The sequence below is a fragment of the Cryptomeria japonica genome, chromosome 5, assembly GCF_030272615.1.
Source record: "Cryptomeria japonica chromosome 5, Sugi_1.0, whole genome shotgun sequence".
Lineage (NCBI taxonomy): Eukaryota > Viridiplantae > Streptophyta > Pinopsida > Cupressales > Cupressaceae > Cryptomeria > Cryptomeria japonica.
The window spans coordinates 916,989,864-917,002,886 of record NC_081409.1 but is presented as its reverse complement, the minus strand read 5'-3'; the positions used below and the strand labels follow the sequence as shown (position 1 = coordinate 917,002,886).

Sequence of the window (13,023 nt, the reverse complement as noted above, 5' to 3'; positions counted from 1 at the left end):
GTCTAGCATTTGTAGCGGGCATTGATAGCTCGATCTTTTGGCACAACGGCAAACATACCTACAGATTGTAGCATTCAGGTTTTAAGGGACACGTTATATACACCACCAGGTTCATGATTGAATCAATCTTTTGCAATTTTGGATTTTGGGGGATATTTGTGAAAGAACATGAGAATCCAAGCCATCCTACCAAGAGGATCCAAACTTTTATTTAATTATTTTCACACCATGGCATCAAAATGCCAATAATGATCCCTGCCATGGTTTGATTCAGCCATGGACAAGTTGAAATGTTGTCATTGATGATTATGCATGTAGCAATCCATAAGCATGCTAGAGAAAGTCAAGAATCAAGATTAATATGAGCAGCAATCTGGAAACCAAGGATAGCAATCGTAATGTATGAGAAGAAGAATGGTAGACCAATTCATAAAGAAGAAACAATAATTAATACACAAAGTGTGATTTATTAAAAGGTTGATAAGGTGTGATTCCTTAAGACAATGCAGCAGTCTTAACAACTACTAGTATGTAATGTGCCCAATTTTTAAAGTAACAATTAATTGAATTGATTTTTATTAAGTTGTCAAAAAATAATTGAAATATTCAAATGATGACTTAATATTAGTTAATTTAATTAAAATATAACAAAATAATAAAATACTATTAAATTTCACTTTATTAAATAAAGTTCTCCAAATACGATTAATATTAAAGTCGGCCAAGTCGGCCTAATATTCTAGATGCTTCTTGGAGTTCTTTATAAGGAGGTTGGATGGAGGAAGTACAGCATACTTTTGGAATTGATAAACATTTTATTATTTCTTGGGACAAAAACCTTCAAGAGTTTGACAAAAGGGTTGGACGAAAACCTAGTTCTTCCAAAGGGGCGGACTCACAACGGAGTCTACATCTGTGCCAAATTTGTAAAGTCTTCGCAAAAGACAAATTTGCAGTAATAAGATATTAGTCGGTATAAGGTATTTTTTATCTGTCTAAGAATAAAGGATATTCTATTCAGAATAATATAGGTTCAGTGGAAGATTTATTATTTGGTGTGAATCTTGACATTATAACAGAGTCATCTCAAAAGAAATATTTTTATTAAATTGGTTGTTGATTGTATTGGGTTGAAGATTTATATCTACTGCGGAATATTCATGAATCACTTGTGGAATAATAAGCAGCGCTTTATATTGTGTAATCAATAATCATAGCTTGCTTAATATAAGCCGATATAATAAGGTGAATGTTCATTTGAATGTTTGTATAATCAAGGATGAAAAAGATTTATATTTGCTGATTCTCCTGAAGCTTTCAAAGGTTTATATCTTATTATTTGAGCTGATTCGATAAAGGGAAGTATTAGATCGTGGGCTATTGTTATTCAACCGTGAATATTGTATTGGAGCTGACTTTACCATATTGGAAAACATATAAGTATTTTCCTTATCCGGCATGCTAAGTTCTCATGCCATGCGGCTAACCTAAGGTTTGGTGATTTAATTCACCAATGTTATTTCTGGAGAAATATGACTCCTGTTGAAGTTAATACACTTATCAACATTTCAACACACTTATCAACATAGCGTAGGAGTCATTTGTGGCTACACAGAGATTTGCAGGGGGGAGCTTCAGAGGCATCAGAAAGAAGTTTTTTGTCAGCTGTGGAGATACCTGTGACGAACTGACTGGAACCACTCAGGCTCACAACTATAAAAGATTTTTGTGCATCGCATATTCCCACTTACAGCAACAAGACTATTGATGAGGTTTGGACTCCAAACAGGAATGTTTTCAGATATTGTTGTTTCTCTTAAAAAAGGTTTTCCTAGCTTGGTGACTTCCAATGCCAAGGATATATCACTGTAAACTTTCAACAGAGAACTAATTCAAAAGCTGGTGACAACTGTACAAGGTCAGGATTTTAGTTGTTTATGTGGTACTATGATTATTTATAAAATCTTGGTTGCAGATTTGATTATTCTCTTATCTTGGTTTGTTGATATTGGCAATCTTTACTTCCTAAACTGCTAATGCAAATTGCATGTAAAACTTTGAGAAACATGTTGCAAGACTAGGGAAAAATCAATATAAGTATCTTTCAGTGGTATCAAAGCTTTAGTCCTGCCAACCTGTGGGGTCCTGTTGTGACCATTTCACACATCGCCCCACTGGAATGGGGACCCCCTCTTTTTCGCTTTTGTTTTGCTTGTTCCTCTCTCTCCTTTTAGAGTTTTGAGTGAGTGAGTTGTCTGTCTAGGCTAGGGCTACACCTTAGGGTTTCCTTTTGATGTTATTCAAGTTGAGTCCAGTCAAATTTTGAAAGTTGTTAAGCGTCATCCCGAAGAATTGAGGTGATTGAAATAAGGTAGGTCTTTCAGGAGAGTCAAATAGGTCTCAGGTTAGGTCTAATAAAGGTTTTTAGGGTAAAATCCAATTTTGACTAAGTGTTAGCATTTTTTAAGGTGAAATTGTGTTCTTGCCTAGGTGAGTTTTGATCAAATTTTTTGAAGCAAGATGATGCCTGAAGCAGACAAATCGCTCCTGACCCTTGCTAAGGGCCCAGGGCGAAATTTATCCCAAGTGCAATTTCTTGTTTTTGATGAGCTTGCTAACTGGTTCCTGACCTTGAAAATGACCTAACTTTGCCTTGTGAAGCAGTTTGGGACTTAAATTTGAAGCAGTTTGGCCTAAGAGGGTAAAATCGCTCCTGACCCTCAGAGAGGGCCCAGGGCGAAAATGTTGTTTAAGACATATTTGTCACTGACTTTTCTAAATTACTTTGTGCAGGGTCTCCTAGAAGGATGATTGAACACGACTTAATGCTTTGGAAGGTTTGAAGACGTGAAAGATGGTGAATTTTGGAAGCTAAGGAAGAAATTGCTATGGACCCTCAGAGAGGGCCCACAGCAAGATTTTGATTTCCTTCATTTTGCAATGAAAAGAGACCAAGTTTTGATCATAAATGGAAAATAAATGACTTTCTCCGCTCACCTGAGGAAGTTTTGGCTAGAAATGATGAAGGACCTTGTTGAAAACAGAAAAATCGCTACGGACCCTCAGAGAGGGCCCACAGCGAGAAATCTTATAAGGATCATTGCAAGCTTTATTTGGTCGATTTGAGAGGTCAAGAGCATGACGAAGGATAGAATGAACATAATGAAGTATCCAGACTTGATCAAAGATGATGAATTGAAGGAGTTTTGCCCAGGAAAGGAAAAATCACTACGGACCCTCGGAGAGGGCCCATAGCGATTTTCTTTGTGTGCACATTTTTGGACCTTTCTTGGACATGAATTTTTATTCATAACAAAGAACAAGATGATATCTCCCTTGGCAAAGTGATTTTTAGACGAAAAGTGAAGCATTTTGGTCTAGGTAGCAAAAATCGCTACGGACCCTCAGAGAGGGCCCACAGCGAGATTTTCAAATATGCATTATTCTTGCAAGATCAAAATGATTTCATGATTGGAAGGGATGAAGGAAGGCAAGGTCTATCCGTTGAATATAATTTGGAGGATCAACACAAGAGGAAATCAACCCAAAATGAAAAATCGCTACGAACCCTCACTGAAGGCCCACAGCGAGAAATCGCTACAGACCCTCACTCAAGGCCCACAGCAAGAAACCTAAAATGGGAAGTTTTCATCCAAGTTTGAGGAAAGCTAAGGTTAGGCATGGGTTAGAAACAATGTTTGAAAAGCCTTGAATTGAAAAGAAATCGTTGAGAATCAATATTTTGAAGGCAATTACAAAAATCGCTCCGGACCATCAGAGAGGGCCCATAGCGATTTTCTAGTTTTCTCTCCTTGGTTTGAAGAATTAAGATAAAATCTTGCTTGGACAGGAGAAGAACGTGATGTGTCATGCCTTGGAGAAGATTTGAAGATTAAAAGATGAAGAAATTTGCCTAGAACCAAAAAATTGCTACAGACCCTCAGAGAGGGCCCACAGCGAGATTTTCAAAAAATGTATGTTTTCTTCAAAATGGTGCTAAGGCAAGGTTAGGATAAGGTGAGGAGACCTCCAAGGGCATGATGAATATTATTTTGCATTTAAAACTTGATGATTTTGGTCAAAAAATGAAAAATCGCTACGGACCCTCAGTGAAGGCCCACAGCGAAAAATCGCTCCGGACCCTCAGAGAGGGCCCATAGCGATATTGTTGAAAATCCTCATTTTACCTTGCAACAACAAAGCGAATTTGGTTGGAGTGGATTAAGGGAAGGCATTGCCAAATGATGAATGAAGTTTGAATGAAAAATGATGAAGAATCAAGCCTAAATTGCAAAAATCGCTACGGACCCTCAGAGAGGGCCCACAGCGAGAAACTTCAAAATCACGCCTTTTCTCCAAAATTGGATTGAGCTAAGTTTTCAATTCAGTGAAAGGACCTAGTTGAAATGTCTTGAAGAAATTTTGGAGGTGGAAAAGTGATAAACTTGAGCAAAAAATGAAAAATCGCTCCTAACCCTCAGAGAGGGCCCATAGTGAAATTTGCATTTTCACCTATTTTTCCTCATAAAAAATGTCAAATTTGAAGTGCAACACGTTAACGGGATATCAATTTACCCTCCAGGAGATTTTCAAGCTGAAATGTGGAATATTCAAGGCTAAAAATCAAAAGTCGCTCCTGACCCTCAGAGAGGGTCCAAGGCGAAATCCTCATGAAACCTCATTAAGCCTTGTTTTAAAAAATTAATATTCTCCAAATTGCATTAGATTGCCAAAATTGCTAATTTTGAGGCATTTGAAAAATTAAAATTAAATTGGCATTAAATAAAAGACATTTTGGCATTTAATAAATTAATTTTAAGCCTTAAAAAATTGAACTTCTATCTTGGAGGCATTTAAAATTAATTTTTATTAAATTAAAATTAAATATTAAGCGCTTAAGGCCTTATTTTCATTTATTTTGCCAAGTCGGCCCCCCTTTTTTGGAATTTTATTTATTTTTAAACCTCTTTTTGCCAAGTCGGCCTAAAGGGAGCAAAGTGGTGAGCGCTCTATATATTGGAGGTGTTTTTTCACAATTCAAATCATTCAATCATTGCTTCAAGTGCGAATTTGGAAGGCTAATTGAAGGTGCGAAATCTGGTTTGCTTGGAGCGATTTTCTTTCAAGTGTTGGAGGCTAGAAGGAAGTGGAGTTGATTCTTGTGAAGGCTAAAGGAGGTGCATTTTATTCAAGGGAGAACTTTGATCTACATTTTGCCTAGCGAAATTCATCTATTTTTGCATCATTTCTTAGAGTCTAATATTCAAGAGGAGGTATGGCGAAATCATCTTGACACCATTGTTGAAGATTTGAATTTTGAACTTTTGTTTTGAAAATCCAAGTTTGGCATAATTAATTAGGAAATGATAACTCAAGATTTATCATGAAGTTTCCTAATTAAAATCTTAAATCTTCCTTTCTACTCTATATTTCTATGCTTCAAGATATATTACTAATTGTGAAATGTTGTGTAGGTGTCAAGATGGCGACTCCAAAGACAGGAGCATCTACTAGTCGCCCGGCTCTCATGAAAGAAGATCAGAAGAACGAAGAATTGGAGACCAGGATCGTGTCCAAATGGAGTAATATCGGAGATAACAACTTGGGAAACTTCAGTGTGAAGAAATTTCGAGAGTTCCCCTACATTGGCAAGCCATCACCTATTGCGAAGAAGATAATTGAAAGTGGCATCATCAAGGTGGCCGGTTTCCCCCCAATAGTCCACTGTCATGAGCTGATGATCGAGTGTGCCCGCCATTATGACTCACAATCAAGATCGATCGTATCCAAGGAAGGAAACACTTTGGCTTACCTTTCAGAGGAGGCTATAAGTGAGGCTTTCCATCTTCCAAAGCATAAAGATATGATTTACAAAAGCCTAGAAGGAGCCAGGTCGATGTATGAAGATAATCCCAACACTTGCCTGAATCTCATCAACAAGAATTGGTTGCTCAAAAGTCGTCCTCACCTGAACAAGATTCCTAATACACCACATAAGATTGATTTCCAAGAGGAGTACAGAGATTTGATAACTTTGCTCAATCGAATTACAGGGGCTCCTCAAGCCTTCTACTTCGAGAAATGGATGTTCTACTTCATTCAAGTGATTGTCCAAGGGGAAGGAACGATTCATTGGGGCAGGATTATTAGCAATAGCCTAGATGTGCAGTTGAGAAGACTACGGCCTACCAAGTCGTTCCACATGAGCTCATATGTCATATATGCCTTGATCAGGAGTTTTGAGTATGCAGGGCTACCTCACAGAGGAGTGATCGGAAGAGGACCCGAAGAAGTGAGAGTTTGTTACTCTTATGTTCATTTGCATCATCCACCTGGAAGTGACTACAAGTTAGTCAATGATACCTTCACGATGAACATCACTAGGATATTGCAAGGCGGGATTCACAATCAACTATCTCTGGATGCCCAAGAGCTTGTGAAGAGGTATGGTGCATGGTTCATCCAGTTTCAAAAGTTTACATATATCAGAGTTCAGGGGTGTCCTTCACCTCCCTACATGTTGCCGAGATATCCGACAAATAGAATAGTGCTACTTGAGGTAACCAAACAATTGGCAGCTTGTGCAAGGGTATCCAAACTCAAGCATGGAAATGGAATTCTCATACCTATCATATTGGGGAATTCAATTGAGGTATGTCCTAATACTCAAGCTTCGGAGGATGCAGAGAAGGAATTAGCCTTGTATTCATTCACCTTCTTTGCCCCACAGGAGAATTTTGATCCTTATGGTTATATGGAGGAGACAGTTGCTAGGAAGTACGGACATGAGTTTCAGGTAGAAGACTTTTGGATGAATCTCTCAAGTGATTTAGAAGTGAAAAGAAATATGCATTCCAGATTACCTTTAGATTTCATCAGGAAATGCAAAGTTTACAGAGTAGCCGATCAAGCTCAAGATAGTGGCAGACATCTCCAGTCATCCTATGACAAAGAAGTTAAGAGAGCAGAACATACCAATGACTTTTACTTTGGAGGAAAGACCAGAAGAAGGAGGAGCGAGCGTAAGTGAAGACAATTCTCATCCTAGAGGCGCAAAGAGGAAAGAAAGACCTGAGAAAACAGAACCCTCCAAGAAGAAGCAAGAGTCCAATCAAAATCGCTCATCAGGCACATCTTCTCGACATGGAAAGAAGGCAAGTCAAGCGGAAGGTCAAGAGAAGATGGTACCTGAGATTGATGAATCTATGGAATCCATGGTACAGAATGATAAACCAGAGAAGGGACAAGCACCTCAACATTCATCAAGTCAACCTCTACAAATTGATGAGCTACAAGAGGATCAGGGAAATGATGATGAAGCGACATCTCCTCTCCAAGAAGTTGAACCATTACCAAAAGAAATACAAGTTAGAGAGACAAGATCTGCCATTCCAGATTGGTTGAAAGAGAGACTGACAAGGGTGATTGAGATTGAAGATGAAGAAGATGTAATTGACTTAGAGAGCCTTATAGGAAATTCTCAAGAGGTAACGGAGAAGAAGGCGGCCACCAAGATGTCCAAGGTGATCAGAGATGAGATAGGATCCAGGAAATTGCAGATAGCTACACCAGTAGTGGACAAGTATGAAGGTGAAATTCTTGCAGATGAGTATGATGTAGAAACATTTGAGCTGGGTCCACTCACTACTGAACAGGCAATGGATGAGGCAATCGATTCATTTGAAGCACTTAAGGGCAAACTTAAAGAAGAAATGGAAAATAATAGAAAGCTTGAGAGAGAGGTCGATGCTTGAAGAGGCTACTTTAGTCATCTCAATCAGCCCTTAAGACGTCAGGATCCAGCAGTATCTCCTGTGCAAGCACTTCCCCCTGAATCAGTTGGCGAGGCAGAAAGAGTCAAAAGCTTGGTTTAGCTTATGAGCTCTTGGATTGACAAATCCCACACGGTAGCCGTTGAATTTACAACAAGAATGATGAAGACAATCCACCGAGCTATCCAGGTCCTTGAGATCGTCCACAATCTAATGATAACTGTAGCCGCTTTCGCTCACACTAGAGATGTTATCATTCCTATTCTGCAAGTAATCAGGCAAACACCAAGGAAGATCCTAGCACAAGAAAAGATATGGATAGAGGAGCTCATAACCTACTTCAGTGGTCAACTCTACTCCAGATGAAAGAGGTTCTTTTCGAAGACATCAGCACCAAATGCAATCAAGTTGAAGGTGTCATCCATCCAATTCAGGATAAGGTGTTTGAAGTGTTGTGTACCATTCTTGGCAGGAGGATCGAAGTTGAGACGGATGTGGATTTCCAAGAGTTGGAGGAGAGAGTCAAGGTCATCTTTTGCAAAGATGAGAATGTCATCACAGATGAGCAACGGGATCTAATGTTCACTACTATTCTCCTGATTGAGAAGATCAAAGAACTCGAACCTGGATGGGAAATAGCTCTTCTCACTGCCTTTGATCAGGTTATCCACTTGGAGGAACGAATGAAGAATCTTCCCGAGTTTCCTATTGCTGAGATTGAAGGAATTGTGTCCAAATTCATTGCATATGCTAAGAAAGAGCATTGGAAAGGGAACAAGGTTCTAGAAGAACGGTTGTTATAGGATGATGTGGCATCTTAATTATCATTGGTCTATGTTTCCTCGATTTTTGTGCCAATTAAATATTTGGCTATGCATTTAATAATGTTCATCTAAAAAGGGAACTTTTTGTAACAAACCCTAATTAGGGTTTAGGTGTCAGAATCTCAGCCATTGATCTTCTTTCGATCTGGGCCGTTCATTGTAATTGAGGATGCTATATATACCCTCACTCATTTTCATTTTGTTATTAGATATTAAGGAGATAGATAATAGTTAGAGCTTTGGAGAGAAGAAAGTTATTTTGTAGCAAGATTGAGTAGTGAAGAAAGAATTTCGAACAATTGTTGTCTATTTTGGCTTTGAGATCAATAAAATATTGAAGTTATGGTGTTTTATTGCAATTCTTGTGGCTATCTTCATGGTTGTTTACTTTCTTGAATCATTCTCAATCGAAATAGTATTTAAGTTTGAAGGACTAAGTGTTGTGCTTGATCTTTGGTGAGATTCACGTTCCAAACCACTAGCTTCTTACTGATTGTAAGGACGCCTTGCGTGGTCAACTGGAGATATTGAGATTGCTTGAACCTTCAATCGTTATTGAAATATTGATATGTATCTTTATGGTAGTATCTATAATTCTTGATGATTTGAAAATCACTAATCACCTTAGAAGATCACATCAATTCCAATAGAGTTGTAATTCCTTGGCAATACTGAAATTGGTAGAATCTTACCAAGTCTAGCCTACATTGAGTCATTCTTAGGATTAGATTAGAATTCATCTCTTGAAAACCCTATCTTTTGATCTTTTTTGAGAATTTGTTAGTATTAGGAAAATTCTTGTTCCTACAGTCAAGTAAGAGTAACGCAAACCAGCTTTCAAAGTGCGTAAGACCCCTTGAAGAAACAGCATTCACAACGACCACTGGTGCTTATCCACACGTAGAGATCCTATAGCGAAGAACCTTGAAGTCACCCTGATTGATCCTTTTTGCAATATCTTCAGCATTCAGAGGCTTTACTCAAGAGAGGATAAGGTACCCTTGGGTATTTTATTCTGTGTTTGATGGTGTACAAAAATACACGTCAACAGGTCCTTGATGAGCGAAAAGAAACAAAGGTACCAACAAAGAGAGAAGAACAAAGGTACCGATATGGGTGACAGAGACGAAGATGCTGCTAAGGCTGCCTTCAAGAGGTCTAAGGAGTTTCATATTAACATGTCCGAAACTATGAAGGAAATGGTCCAACTCTAATGGGGAGGAGCCTTTCAATTCCAAGTTCTTGTCAAAAGAGGATATGGTTGAAAGTAAACTTGATCCAGTTAATGAGATGGACCGACTTCATGCTGAATACAATGCCTTGTGTGAAGCAGCCCGTAATGATATGACTTTCACTGAATATTGTGGACTGAAAACAAGAGGCATAGGAGGAAGCGGTATGATAAAAGAAAGGATGTCCAGCATCGTTTGGGGAAGATCACAATTCCCAATTGAAGAGCATAGGAGGAAGGGGTATGAAGAAAGAAAGGATATCCAGCATGTTTGGGGAAGATCACAATTCTCAATTTTGATGGGTAAAGCAGTACTTTAGCAAGATCATGGCTACAAAAACTTGATACGTACTTCTCCTTGATTCTCATGCCCAAAGAGGAAGCTATGAAATTAGCCACCTTATATTTGGAGGGAGTAGCTCATGAATGGTGGTACCACGGTATAGTAACCCAAGGGCATGATTCTATCACCACTATAGAAGAATTCAGTCAAACATTGATCGAGAGATTTGATAGGACAGACCCAAAGATCCATTTCAAGCATCTAGCACAATTGAAACAAGAGAGTAAGGTGGAGGAATATGTAGAAGAGTTTCAAAGACTCACTGTAATGGTGCCTGATGTGACAGAAAAGAGACTCATAGTGCTCTTCATTGAGGGATTAGTTGAACCCCTAAAAGGGTTACTTAAGGCCTTCAATCCAATCACACTACAAGAGGCCATCACAAGAGCCCTTAATTTGGAGGATTTCATGACTAAAAACAACTTTACCTCCAAGGGAAAACACAATCATGAGGATACTAGTGCCAGGCACAAGAATTTATCTCAAGAGGAGTCCAAAGTCCCACCTAAGCCAAGTAAGGAAGATAATAAGAAGCTGGATTTTGAGATCAGGAATGAGCTGCGTAGGATTAAGTTATGCTTCACTTATAAGGAGCCACGGGTGCCCAGTCATAGATGTTGTGGCAAGGGTCAATTGCATTATATCAAAGTTACACCTGATGTTGATGATGCTATTGACGATACTTCAGAAAGTGTCAATGAGGAGTAAGGTACCATAGCCTTAGCACATGGTGTGACAGCTTTACTTTCAAGTTCTTCTATGTGTCAGTCATTTAGAGTAATAGGTGTGGTTAATGGATAGCAAGTGACATGTTTAGTGGATATTGGTGCAACTCACAATTTTGTGAGTGATAACTTAGTAGGAAGAGGAGGATTGCCATTAGAAGAATTTTCAGGATTTTGAGGCATGATGGTTGATGGGTTTAAGAGGAAATGCAACAAGAGAGTACCACAAATGAACATTGAATTAGATAACTACACTATTATCGATGATTTCTTTATGATTGGTATTGTTGATTCTGATATCATATTAGGAATCCAATGGTTGCAATGTTGCATTATCTTGGACGATACATTCAGGACTTCCAGCAGATGGAGTTGGAGTTTATGGTGGATGGAAAGAAGATAATACTCAAGGAATTGGTGGATGAAGCACCACAGGTAGCAGCGACAAGGATTATCACAGCAATGAATAATCACAAAGTGAATGAGGGTACAGCCTTAACAGTTGATTTTCCCAAGAGTAGATATGATGTTGATACAAGAGAGTTTTTAGGTATGCCATTTTATGATGAGCTTCCGATCTATTATGCATCTATGGTGGGCAGATTGGAGTATGTAGAATGGATGAGTATACAAACACTCATGAGTATGCAGCAAGTTGAAAATCAAATTTCAGTCTACACCATGAGTATGGAGTGCTGTGATTATGGTGAGACATTGTTGGAAGGAGAGTGGATAAGCATAATGCTAGGAATACTTTCGCATGACAGAGTTACAGGTTTCAATAATGATGATTGCATCAGAGTGGAGCAGCTGAGTGATATAGTGTTCTTCATATGGCTGGTTTGGGATCCTGATGGTGCAGCAGAGTATTGCTTGAGGACAAGCAATGTTTGGGCCGAGAGCACTGTAATGTTTCCAATTTTTGAATTGACAATTAATAAATTGATTTTTACTAAGTTGTCAAAAAATAAATGAAATATTCAAATGATGACTTAATATTAATTAATTCAATTAAATAATAACAAAACAATTAAATATTATTAAATATCACTATATTATATAAAGTTCTCCAAATATGACTAATATTAAAGTCGGCCAAGTTGACCTAATATTCTAGATGCATCTTGGAGTTCTTTATAAAGAGGCTGGATGGAGGAAGTAAAGCATGCTTTTGGAATTGATAAATGTTTTATGATTTCTGTAGACAAAAACCTTCAGGAGTTCGACCAAAGGGCTGGACAAAAACCTAGTACTTCAAGAGGGGTGGATACATGACAGAATATACATTTGTGCCAAATTTGTAAAGTCTCCGCTGGAGACAAATTTGCAGTAAAAAGATATTTGCAGTTATAAGGTATTTTGTATCTATCTGAAAATAAAAGATATTCTATTCAGAATAACATAGGTTCTGTAGAAGATTTATTATTTGGTGTGAACGTTGACATTATAACGGAGTCGTCTAAAAAATAAATATTTTATTAAATCGGTTGTCAATTGTATTGGGTTGAAGACTTATATCTACCATGGAATATTCATATAGCACTTGCACAATAGTATGCAATGTTTTATGATGACTAGTATGCAACGTTTTATATCGTAATTATTTTGGTTGTCTTTAATGCTAGACCTTGTGCGCTTGACTCTTTTAGCTATTCTGTTCCATAGTGAAGCTGATTCTGTAGGCACTCCAACAGTTTTTACATTGATTAATGAAAGGTGGAGGACCAATAGATACTCACTTAAAATAGCCTAAAGAATACATAATAGTTGAATATACATAACACATAAATACAAATATACGATGAGATATGAATAGTGTAAATGTTTGATAGGTTATAGATACAAGTTAAGGGGCATGCTTTTTCCATATAAAGTGATTGGGAGCAACTCTCCATATCCATTCTTGATAATAAATCATGTTTAATTAGGTATATAACAACAGGCATGCATGCTAGTCTGCAGATAATCATACAATATGTCTAATTGCCTCATTTTTGAAACTTCAATCAGAGGGAATTGATCCCGCAAACACTTAGCAGAAGCTTTGAATCTCAAATGGAACTCCTTTAAGCACAAGCAAGCATGTTTCTCTGGTTCAGGGAATTTTATCAACCATGTGTAATCACAC

General features: G+C 37.9%; 1 protein-coding gene across 1 annotated transcript in view; it reads right to left on the bottom strand.

Annotated features, from left to right (window-relative positions):
• The window catches only part of LOC131066239 (AP-1 complex subunit gamma-2), a 152,426-nt gene that overhangs the window by 120,218 nt on the left and 19,185 nt on the right, over nt 1-13,023 (bottom strand). The window lies entirely within an intron of this gene.